The sequence below is a fragment of the Lutra lutra genome, chromosome 13 (genome assembly GCF_902655055.1).
Source record: "Lutra lutra chromosome 13, mLutLut1.2, whole genome shotgun sequence".
In the NCBI taxonomy this organism is placed as follows: Eukaryota; Metazoa; Chordata; class Mammalia; order Carnivora; family Mustelidae; genus Lutra; species Lutra lutra.
The window spans coordinates 83906709-83918949 of record NC_062290.1 but is presented as its reverse complement, the minus strand read 5'-3'; the positions used below and the strand labels follow the sequence as shown (position 1 = coordinate 83918949).

Genomic DNA, 12241 nt, shown 5'->3' with positions numbered 1-12241 from the left:
AATTGTCTTTCTCTGATTGCCTTTATTCGCTTAGCATGATACCCTCTGGTTCCATCCATGTTGTTGCAAATAGCAAGATTCTGTATTTTTGATGGCTGCATAGTATTCCATTGTATGTATGTATGTATGTATGTATGTATGTATATATATATATATATATACCACATCATCTTTATCCGTTCATCTGTTGATAGACAGATAGGTTCTTTCCATAGTTTGGCTATTGTGGACATTGCTGCCATAAACATTCAGGTGCACGTGCCCCTTCAGATCACTACATTTGTATCTTTAGGGCAAATACCCAGTAGGACAGTTGCTGGGTCATAGGGTAGCTCTATTTTCAACTCAAATACATCTTTCCAAAAAAATTTTTTTAAAAAGAAAGAAAATTAGTTTCATGATATCAAAACTCTTTACAAACTTTTAGCCTAAATTTACTGTTCTGTGCCCTAAGTGACAATTTATACTTAACTATACTTCTGCAAAGATCATGGCAAATAATGCACCTCAGTCTTGTCAAAAGAAGATCATGTTCATTCTCAATCTCCTCTTTCTTAGAGACCCAGCTAATGGGGAGTAAAATGGAAAGGAAATGGGGCACCTGGGTGGCTCAGTCAGTAAAGCATCTGCCTTTGGCTCAGATCATAATCCCAGCGTCCTGGAATCAAGTCCCACATCTGGCTTCCTGCTCAGCGGGAAGTCTGCTTTTCTCTCTCTCTCTCCCTCCATCTGCCCTCCCCACTGCTTGTTCTCTTTCTCTCAAATAAAATCTTTAAAAAAAGAAGAAGAGGGGCACCTGGGTGGCTCAGTGGGTTAAAGCCTCTGCCTTCGGCTCAGGTCATGATCTCAGGGTCCTGGGATCGAGCCCCGCATCGGGCTCTCTGCTCAGCAATGAGCCTGCTTCCTCCTCTCTCTGCCTGCCTCTCTGCCTACTTGTGATCTCTCTCTAATAAATAAAATAAATAAAAATAAAAATAAAAGAAAAAGAAAAGAACTGCCCATGATAAAGTTTCTTTTGATAGTCCTTCAATAGCAGTGGGCTCCTGGGCAATCGGTGTTTACTTTTTAAAAACTCATTTTTTGGATGAAGTACTATCAGATACTAACATTCAGAGGAGTAACATAAACAGCAAACTTGCAGTGGCATGAATCTGCTTATGTGCAATTAGTAGAGGCAAAAATCACCTCCCAATAAGTGACCTAACTCAATAAAAGAGGTGTGAGTGATACTTGTAATTGAACTTGACATGCTTGAAACAAAATGTGCTGGTTCCCAGCCACTATTCCAGGGCTCTAACTCATCTTTATTTCTTTGAAACTCTTTCCTCCCAAAGTAATATTAACTGCCTCCACCTCTACCACTTTCGATAGGACACTCCAGTCGAAAAGCAGTCCCTCTCTCAAAAATCTGGCTCCTCCATCTCTCACCAAACCTTATCAAACCTCCTCTTTTTAAAACTTAATTTAAAGCCTCATCTGTGGGGGCACCTGGGTGGCTCAAGTCAGCTGAGCATCTGCCTTTGGCTCAGGTCATGATCTCAGAAGTCCTGGGACTGAACCCCATGTTGGGCTCCCTGCTCAGCAGGGAGTCTGCTTCTCTCTATCGCTCTACCCCTCCACCTACTCCTTCTCTCTCATGTGCTAATAAATAAAGTCTTTAAACACACACACACACACACAAAACACCTCATCTGTGGCCCTGGGTATTTTACCATCTCTCAGCGTCATTTTTTTTTAACTTTTTTTTTTAAGATTTTATTTATTTATTTGACACAGAGAGATCACAAGTAGGCGGAGAGGTAGGCAGAGAGAGGGGGGGAAGCAGGCTTCCTGCTGAGCAGAGAGCCCGATGTGGGACTCCATCCCAGGACCCTGAGATCATGACCTGAGCTGAAGACAGAGGCTTAACCAACTGAGCTACCCAGGCTCCCTCTCAGCGTCATTTTAAAAAGGAAATAAACAAACTAGTCAAGTACAGTACTAACTTTCAAAGCCCAAATAATTTTTTTTTCAGTTCTCATCATCTTCTACCACTGAAATAAATGAAAATGCTGACCATTTCTTTATTCTGAAACTTTTTTCTTGCTTCCATTTTCTACCTTTGACTACCTTTTCTCAGGTATCACTTAAGTTCCCTTTCTTCTGACCCCCCCTTTTTAAAAGTTTTTATTTATTTATTCATGAGAGACAGAGACAGAGAAAGGCAGAGGCAAAGGGAGAAGCAGGCTCCCTGCAGAGCAGGGAGCCTGATGTGGAACTCGATCCCAGAGCCCCAGGATCATGACCTGAGCTAGAGACAGATGCTCAACCAACTGAGCCACCCAGGCGCCCCTCTTCTGCCCATTCTTTAAGTTCTACCCTATTCCTCTTCTTTTTCCACTTTTCCCTGGCTCTTACTAGCTCATACAGTCACAATTTTTTTTTTGGGGGGGCATGATGACAATACTCATAGCTCTATCTTTCCTCTCTAATTCCATATGGGTATTTGTGTTATGTTTTCCTTTTTTCCTATTTCTTTTTTTTTTTCTTTTTTTGAGAGGGAGGAAGGTGAGAGGAGGGGCAGGGAGAGGGAGAGAGAGAATCTTTTTTTTTTAATTTAAGATTATTTATTTATTTGACAGACTGAGATCTCAAGTAGGCAGAGAGGCAGGCAGAAAGAGAGAGAGAGGAGGAAGCAGGCTTCCCCGTAGAGCAGAGAGCCCAACGTGGGGCTCGATCCCAGGACCCCAGGATCATGACCTGACGGAAGGCAGAGGCTTTAACCCACTGAGCTGCCCAGGGAGAGAGAGAATCTTCAGCAGGCTCCATGCCCAGCACGGAGCCTGACGAGATCATGACCTAAACTGAAATCAAGAGCCAGACGCTCAACCGAATGTGCCACCCAGGTGCCCCTGTGTTTTCCTTTCTATTTCGTATTAAGTGTCTGACGTGTGCCAGGCACTATGTATAATGCTATGGTGAGGAGTAATAGGTAGTCTTTACCTAGGATAGGCTTACAGTGGTACAGAAAATGGACAGATGAGCAGGAAATTATAATATAGTGCTTGGTATAATAGAGGTATGTGAAGGATGTTGTGAGAATACACAGGACAGTTCTGCTACATGTATTCATTACCATCTTAAAATCAATTCCATGTAAACCTCTGTCAACCACACAAACATATTCTTTCTTCCTCATAGGTTCCGTATCCTGGTTAACAACTACTGATCCAAGACAGAGATGTTCTCCCCTGGAACACTAAAGGATTTTGGTTCCAAAACACCCCAATCTTATTCTCTGACATCCTTCATGTCACTGACTCATGAGTACTCCATTCTCTTTCAACTAAAACATAAGTTTCCTTTCCTAGACTCTCCCTATGGGGCGCCTGGGTGGCTCAGTTGGTTAAGCAACTGTCTTCGGCTCAGGTCATGATCCCAGGGTCCTGGGATGGAGCCACACGTCAGGCTTCTTACTCAGCAAGGAGCCTGCTTCTCCCTCTCCCTGCTACTCCACCTGCTTGTGCTCTCTCTCTCTCTGTCAAATAAGATAATCATCATCATCATCATCATCATCTAGACTTTTCCTAGTCATTGATTATCAAGGTCCTATAGCTAATATCTAAAATTTAGATCTGATCATATATCCCACCCTTTCCTCAAAACCTTTGACTGCTCCTGACTGAAAATAGAATAAAACCCCAACTCTCATTAGTCTTCAAAACAGGGAAACAGTCTATCATTCTAGTCTTATCTCCTTCTATCAAACCATACCAGAAATGCACCAAATATGTCATGCATTTTTATGCTTTCAAGCCTTTGCTCATGTTGTTTGCTAATCTAGGAACAGGTCTCCATTTCCCCAGGTAGTTCTTCTCCCTCACCAGCAATCTTATGTTACAATCAAATATCCAAACTCCCCCTTTCCTTTCTGCAATATTCATTACTTCTCTCAAGGGCTCCCTAAGGCTTTTGTTTACTTTTTAATTCTATCACAAAATTATAGCATTTATCACACAGTAGAATAATATTATACCTCTTCCCTACTCCAACACATTTGTTGATCATTTATTCCAGAAACAATTACTAAATAAAAACCACTACAGTAAACACTGGGAATACAATGAGCACAGACAGTCCCTGTGAACTATTTGTGGACTGGGATCTTGGGTTTTATTCGTATTATCTTTATATCCTTGTTTACTAGCAGCCCTACATAAACTTGGTTGAATAATACTCTTTAATCAGTGCTTAACTGATAGGAGGACAGATGATAAATATGCTACATTACATATTTGTGACTTGGGGATATGGATATGGATGGCAACTAGAATGAAGAGACTCAAAAAGACTACCTTTGAGTGTGCCTCACTGACTCTTCATCAAGTTCCCAACTGTCAAACTCAAAACCAGTTAACACTGAGTCAGAAAATATATCTTAGATTCCCTTTGGACCAAAACACTCTCATCACTTCCTTCACAATACCCATCATTTTTGTTGCTCAACCAGCGAGTAAATGAGTATAGCTTTAGGGAATCTTAAAGGGGATACTTAAGTTATCTTGCTAAATATAAAGAAACAGTAATACTTATTAGTTCCTACCACCAATTATATGGCCAAAATGGTACTAAAAGGCTATATAAGCATTATTTCTAATGTTCACATAAACTTTAACAGATATTGATTTCTTATGACGAACAGACTGAGGCTGAGAAAGGTTCCATAACCTGCTTAAGTTCACGCATAAAACTATAGGTGCCTCTGTCCTTTTCTGGAATGCAGCTCTCCTCCTTAGTGTCCTTATCTCCATTATCTCCCCATTCCAATCCATTCTCTATGTTAGGTACCAGTTGTATCTGTCTAAAACACAGATAAGGTTACTCTCTGTTCAGAAAAAGACAAAACAGGAAGGAAGAGAATCAAGTCTTAAAGATGCTGTAACAGGCCAATTTCTCTGGGTCCGTAGCCCTTTAAAATTAAACTGCATACTAAGAAGTTATTATTTTTTTTAATCACACTATATTAATCTCAGCTTTTTTTTTTTTTTTCCTTGGCTCAGATGTTTTCCTGCACTGGTTTTCACATGAGTTTCTCACAGCCTAGCCCTGGGAAGGGTGGGACAAATTTAACAAAACTCAATGGAAAATCATCCCTTCTTTATAAAAATAAATTCCTTTCCACCACTACTAATTGCTAAACAATAGATGTGTCTTTGTTTGTTGAAGTCTAACTCGGAATTTGGAGGCTGTTTCTTTGAATTATTCTAGTGAGCTAAGAGAACCATATTAATTTAAGCCTTCTGAATAATTTCAACTTAGCTTAGAAAACCAGAAACAAAAGAAAACAAAACAATCATCTTGGGTCTACAGCAAGTAAAAGCAAGAAAAAACAGGTTATCTAAAAGTCATCATCAGGCAAATTTTAACCTGCAATTCACTTCCTTCAACTATAAAGTGATTATTTTAGTTCAATTCCAGAAAAATTTAAAAGGATAACTTAATTATAGGAATATAGAAATTCGTAAGACAGAAGGGTTTACATTTAATTTTTAAAAAGATTTTAAAGTTTTAATCTTGTTAAATTGTGGCTAAATATATGTTACTATTTTACCCATTTTTAAGTGTACATTTTGTGGCATTAAGTATATTCACATTATTGTGCAACTATCACCACCTTCCACCTCTAGAACTCTTTTATCTTCCCCAACTCAAAGTCCATATCCATTAAACACTAACTCCCTTTCCTCCAGGCAACCAACACACTATTCCTTCTCTATGAGTTTGACCATTTCAGGTACCTCATAAAAATAGCAGAATCACACAATATTTGTCCTTTTGTGGCTGGCTTATTTCATTTGGTATAACGTCTTCAAAGTTCACCTATGTTATAGCATGTGTCCTAATTTCCTTTCTATTTAAGACTGAGTAATATTCTATGGAGTATATATACTAAATTTTGTTTATCCATTTGTTGTTCGATACAATTTTTTTTCCTTAAAGATTTATTTATTTCAGGGAAGGGGGGGGCCCAATGCAGGGCTCCATCCCAAGACCCTGAGATCATGTCCTTAGCTGAAATCAAGAGTCAGATGCCCAACCAACTGAGCCACCCAGGCGCCCTGGTTATACAAGTTTTTAAAGCCCAACTGTAACATTTTAGGATCTTTAAGGTAAAACTCACAAAATTAGTAAAGGGCCCAAAGAAGACAACTACTATTTCCAGAGTTACTTCTCACTTGTCATGAGTAACAAAGCTTTATTAAAGTTAATAGTCTGGTACAATATTAAAAAAAAAATTAACTCCTTGGTCCTTCTTGATGTGACTTAAACAATGTTGTAGCTTCAGTTTTCTCGTATGAGAAAGGAGAGGAATGAACATTTCTATTCTTTTGTCATTGGGAGTAATCAGGAAGAGGGTGGGGAGATGCCAGGTGGTGTCCAATCTTAATCCATGATGTAAGCATAATCAGTTCCATTTCTGCAAATGAAGAAACGGCATCTCAGAGGTATTAAGTAGCTTACCTTCAGTCACACAGTAAGTACAAGACTTGGGATATCTGTGTATTTCTGATTCCAATGTTCACACTCACCCCCTGTATCTTGATACCTCAAGATGAAGGGTACAAGAGGTAAGAGTGGAAGAAATGGACATAAAATAATTCATTTAACTCTGAGTTGATTATCTGAATGCAGTACTGAATGCAGCTAAAAGGGGGGAAAATGTAGGAGGTTTCCCCATGTTCCTATGGATATTTCAGGAAACACCACTTTACTTTTTTCCAGAACTCAAGGTGTGATGACTTTATGCCACCTCAACACAATATCTCCAAAACTAAATATTTAAATTATTTGGATGACATTTCCACAATAGAAACCTACTTCTGGCAACAATGAAAGTTAGCTCATTCAGAAAGTCAGATTATGTCTGCCCTCCCTAGTATAGATTTGAAAAAAAAAAAAATGTATTCTCTTTTTCTGGAACAGATTCCTAAGGCATAATGATTTACATTAGTACTTTATATATCTGGAAGTATGAATTTTTAAAATTTATTTGAGAGAGAAAGTGAGAGAGAGAGGGAGACAGATCACAAAGAGGGAGGAGAGGGAGAAACAGGCTCCCGCTGAGCAGGGAGCCCACAGTGGGGCTTGATCCCAGGACCACGGGATCAAAACCTAAGCCGAAGGCAGATGCCCAATCAACTGAGCCAACAGGGCACCCCCTTTACTATAACCTCTTTTTTACTTTTAGGGAAAAGTACGTATCCAAACCACAAATGCTTGGCAGATCCACACTTGTTTTCTGCACCTTCTGATATAAGGTGGCCAGAATTACACAAGCTTGGTGGGACATAGGACAAGTGTGTTGAATAAGGGATGGGCAAATATTTATCACACATTTTCATCACAGCACTGGAATAGACACTGTGTGAGAATATTAAAAAATTCACAAATATTAAGTTCCATAGATGTTTTTAAACTTATCTGAAAAGATTGGTTCTCACAACCAAAAGCAAAAAATTTAAAGATTTGTTTCTGCTAGGGAATAATTTTTGTAAAGAAGTATTAGCTTTTGAGCTTAGACAGATTTCAGATTTTTCTTCAATTCATAGAGATTCAACAGGTAACTACGATAAGGATATAACCATTTCTCTTCTATAGATTATCAGAGGTCTATTCACAGAAAATCGTGTGTTACAGCAAAAGAGATTTACGTGACACGTTCCTACTCTTACACTGCCAGAATCCGTTCATCAGCATCCTTTGAGGGCATAAAACAGTTTATTACCTCTACAATAAAAAACATGAAAATGATTAACTCAAGGCTCTTCTCAGTAGTGTTATACAAATCCCCAACATTTAATCCAATTTAGCCTCACATCCTGTCTCTTAATACCCATGATGATATTTAAAATATGCTCTCCAAAAAAGATTCTGTATTATCAATTCCTTTTTCTGATACAAGGGCCAACTTCAAAAAAAGGAAAACGAGATTATAACCACAGGCTGTTGGTTGTAATTACCAAAATGTATAAATAAGGAAACATATGTATAATCTTTATATATTGTAATTTGATATATTTATAATTTTATATACTTTATACATAAAATATAAATTTTTATATATTTATAATTTTAAATATAAATTATAATATGCGCTTTGTATACATATAAGTATATATGAAATAATTTTGTTATATTTAATAAATTTTACATATTATATATAAAATAAATTTTTAAAATAGTCAAATTATTGTTAAGCTTTAGAGTAACAGTTTGTTAAAGTTACCACAGGCTCTAGTTTGCTAATGTACCTAAAGAAATAACAGATTATAGCATGGAGAAAAATGTATTCCCAAAGATTAATGGATTCCAAGGAGTGGTGATTTATAACATAAAAAGGTGATGCAACCTTAACTGGAGATCTGTAACAACCATGCGTGGACTCTTATATGAGTGATGTGGACCTCCCAATTTGGCAGCACAGCCATACATTTAAGAAGATACACCTCCTGCTTCAGAGGCATGGTAGTATATACTATTTAATGTCAGGTATGAACTTAAAAATAAGGGCTTTATTTTTACATGTGATCCACAAAAAAAGGAATTTGGGGGAAAAGTTAGGCCTCATAAAACTCTACTATGCTGGAAAGACAATCGTCAAGAGAGTCTCACTGATGACTACCTCAGAGATACTGGTTGCTTTGAAAAGGGAAACTTCCAGGCTAAATTCTATAACTAAAGTGTTCGTCATGACTTGCAAACTGTCATATTTGTTCAGTTTTTGTATAGGAAGAGAAACAAAGTTATTAGGGTCAATAAGAGTGGTTGTAAGTTTAAACGTCTATCCAGTATTATTTTGACTTAAAAGTTTTCCAAAGAATCAATATCTTTCAGAAACAACACAGCACAGAAGGTAGAGGGTGGGGGATGGACATAGATTGGACGGACCAATCTATGCACAAAGGAATAGCTGTAAAGTTGTTGCCCACCGACTTTGAGTCCTTGGCCTTGGATTTTCTTTCTTTGGTATCTAACTATGGAAAACCAATAAAACAAGGCAGTTGCATACAAAGCACCCACATGTCATGCCAAACCCTTCTTTAAGTATGTTGGTTAAATCAGCACTTCGATATTTAAGTTCTAACTCCATGAAAGATTATTTATGAGTTCATTTACTCCACATGCTTGAGAAGTCTAATCATATCTGATTACACTGAAAACTACAAAGATATTATGGGTAGTCTACACCAGAACCTCAGCACACCACTGTCTATAAAGACACTCAACAGCAGCACTGATTTAAACTGATTATTTTCCGAAGCCTGTACTCAAAGACAACTTGTTAATTACTGCAAAATGATGAGACCTTCAAAGTAGGCTACGCATTAGCTGGAAAGATGGTCAATAACAATGACTTCTTTAAAGAATCTGGGCTGTAAAGTTGATATATATTTGGAGGAACTCATGTCTCTTCGTGTAGATAACGTGCACAATGCACTTCTTTCAATATGTAATGTAAAAGATAGGAAACAGGTGTCTTCACTCTTACAGTGTCCCACTAAATTACCACTCAACTAAAATTAAGGACGTGTCAACAGCTAATAAAACACTATTCCAGTAAGACCAAAATGCACAGAGTTCGAAGGTTAACTATCCAAACAAACATATGCCTTAACACCAATGACCTAACTTAATCAACAGTAAACTGGGTTATAAAACTGAAAAGAAGTACACTACAACATAGCAATAGTTCAATTTTAATTAGGAATTTGAGTTAATCAAGCTACATGTAAATTTTAAATGTTACTAGTAAATACAAAAGTCAGGGATGCAAATCTAATACGATCTGAGATCTATAAAGGAAGAACATAAAGAACGCTCTCCACATTCATTTTCAGTTTTTTATAAGTAAACTCTACTTACAAACCTTCAATATATATTAAAATAGCAAATAAATAAATAAAAATAAAAATAAAATAGCACCTTATACACGTTGAATTGAGGCCAATAGGTCCTTCGTTTAAAAGAAGTTAATGTTGTACTTCCTTGGCATTTAACTTTTTTTCAACTTTTCAAACATCAGTTTAATGTGATAAACACAGTGCAATTCACCCTCCATTGTTTTCTTTTTAAATAAACAAAGCAGCTGGCAACAGAAACATTACACTATTCCAGTCACATGTACGGGAACACAGGTGTTTATACGGATAAAAAAATCAAATGGTGAAACCATGCCCCTGATAGTTTTTTTTCCCCCTACTAATAAAAACCCCAAAAGCCAAAAGATTTCAAATTCAAGTTGGAACACGATTTTAAACTAGCGAAGCACTAGTAGCATGATCACTTAACACGGTCTTCTAGCACTTTTGCTTCCACGATAAGGAGTCCCGAGAAAGCTTAAATACGGAGATGCCTGTAAAAACAGGTGCAGATGCTAACAGTCGTTAGAAGAGCAGGGACCAAAGTAGTACTAGGCAATGGACAGCGAACTCTTAGAAGTCTGGGGTTATCCTCTGGCTCAACACCTGAAAAACCCTAAGGGTTGCTGAGAATCAAGACGCAGCAACAAGATACTGGGAGCAGATACTTAAAGGACATGAGGAGAGCGAGACACTTTAACTGCAGGTGGGGAAAATGAGACAGAAAGATCAGTACAAGTTGGCAGGCCAGCAGTAAAAGAAAGCAAGTCTTTCAAATTTGGCGCAGCCCACGAAGCTAGCTTGAGGGCCCAAGCCAGCTGAAATCCTAATCAACGGGCAGAGGGAGAAACTGAGGCGGAGGGAGCAGCCAGATTCCAAACAGGACCTGGCCCCAACATGAAAGTCGAGAGACAATCCGGCTTTGCCTGGGGGTCAGAAGAACTGCAGCAAGCTCAGGACTCCGTAGACAGACACCCCACCCAGACAGGGGGAACCGGTTTTGGGCAGGGGCTGCGAAAGCGTTCCCGCCTGCGCATGCGCCCTCTCCCCTCCGCCACAGCTCCCCCTCCCCCCAATCACGGCTCCCCTCGAACCCGGCTCGTCGAGGGAGGTGAGCGCAGTCTGGCCGGCCCAGCCCCGCGGGATGAGAACACAGCCGGGCCCCCAGCAGGGGCTGTCACAGGATTCCCCCGGGCTTGGTGGATAGGAGGATGGGAGGAGGAGGGGAAACGCGGCCCTACCCGACCCGCCGTCTCCTCCTCCGCCGCCCGCCGTTCGCCGTCCGGGAGGCTCCGCCGCCTGGGCCTCCCCAGCCGCCCTGCCCCCGCCCTCCCCGCCCCCTACTCACGTGAGAACCGCTTCTTCCGCCCTCCGCCCCGCCTCCCGCCCCGCTTCATAGGCCTGCGGCGAAGCCGAGCAGCCCCATTGGCCCAACAGCAGGCGGCGAGGGCGTACTTCCTTTCCTCGAAGCTCCACCTGGGCTTTTCCCCTGCCGGGAGTCTGCGCCTGCGCCGAGTCTGCGCTCCTGAAGGTTGGGTAACGCTGAGCTCTGTATTTGGACTCGGTCGGGCCGCGGCTGTGACTGCTTCAGGGACTGGAAGCAGGATGACAGGGGACAGGGGAATCAGGCTAGCTAGCACCTGTTAGCGCCTAAAAGGAGGTATCCATGCAAAGACTACTGGTGCTACAGCAAGAAATCCGCTCATCTTTCACGTTCAAGTGCTGTTTCAAAAGCAGCCCTTGACAGCGTTACTCGACTCACTTGGCCTTTATTGAAGGCGTGCATTGCGATAGGTCCTTTTATGGGTATCTCATTTGGCCTTACCACAAAATCGAGAATGTTCTATTTTTCTCATTTTATAAAGGAGTCCAGTCTAAGTAACAATTCAGTCCAAAAGCCAAAAACGTTTGCCTCAAGTCCACGGGCCACTGGCTGCAACACAGTTGCCTTGAGGTACTTGAGACACAAAGAACAGACCAGAAATAAACAAGTTTGTTTCAGTGTCACCTGAAGAGGGGCTGAAATTTTATCTTAAAATCATTCAAAAGTAGGGCACCTGGCTGGCTCACTCCTAGAGTATGTGACTCTTGATCTCGGGGTTGTGAGCTCAAGCCCCACATTGGGTTTAGAGGTTTTTTAAAAATCTTAAAAAAAAAAATCATTCAAAAGTGATCTATAGAGCAAAAGCAATAAAATGAGATTTAAAGTCCTGAATGACTTTACAATGTAGTTGGTAACAGAAACAATGGCTACTAAAGGTGCTAGTAAGTTATGACAACTTATAAAATATACAGCCTATCCCTTACTCTTCCTTTTTCTTTATTAAAATAGCCTATGCTCT

General features: G+C 39.9%; 1 protein-coding gene across 1 annotated transcript in view; it reads right to left on the bottom strand.

Annotated features, from left to right (window-relative positions):
• RABGAP1 (RAB GTPase activating protein 1) overlaps positions 1 to 11223 on the bottom strand; it is a 155494-nt gene extending 144271 nt beyond the window's left edge. The window contains exon 1 of the mRNA XM_047699512.1: positions 11141 to 11223. The gene's annotated coding sequence lies outside the window, so the exon portion shown is untranslated. The remainder of the gene's footprint in view (positions 1 to 11140) is intronic.
• Between the last annotated feature and the right edge of the window lie 1018 nt (positions 11224 to 12241).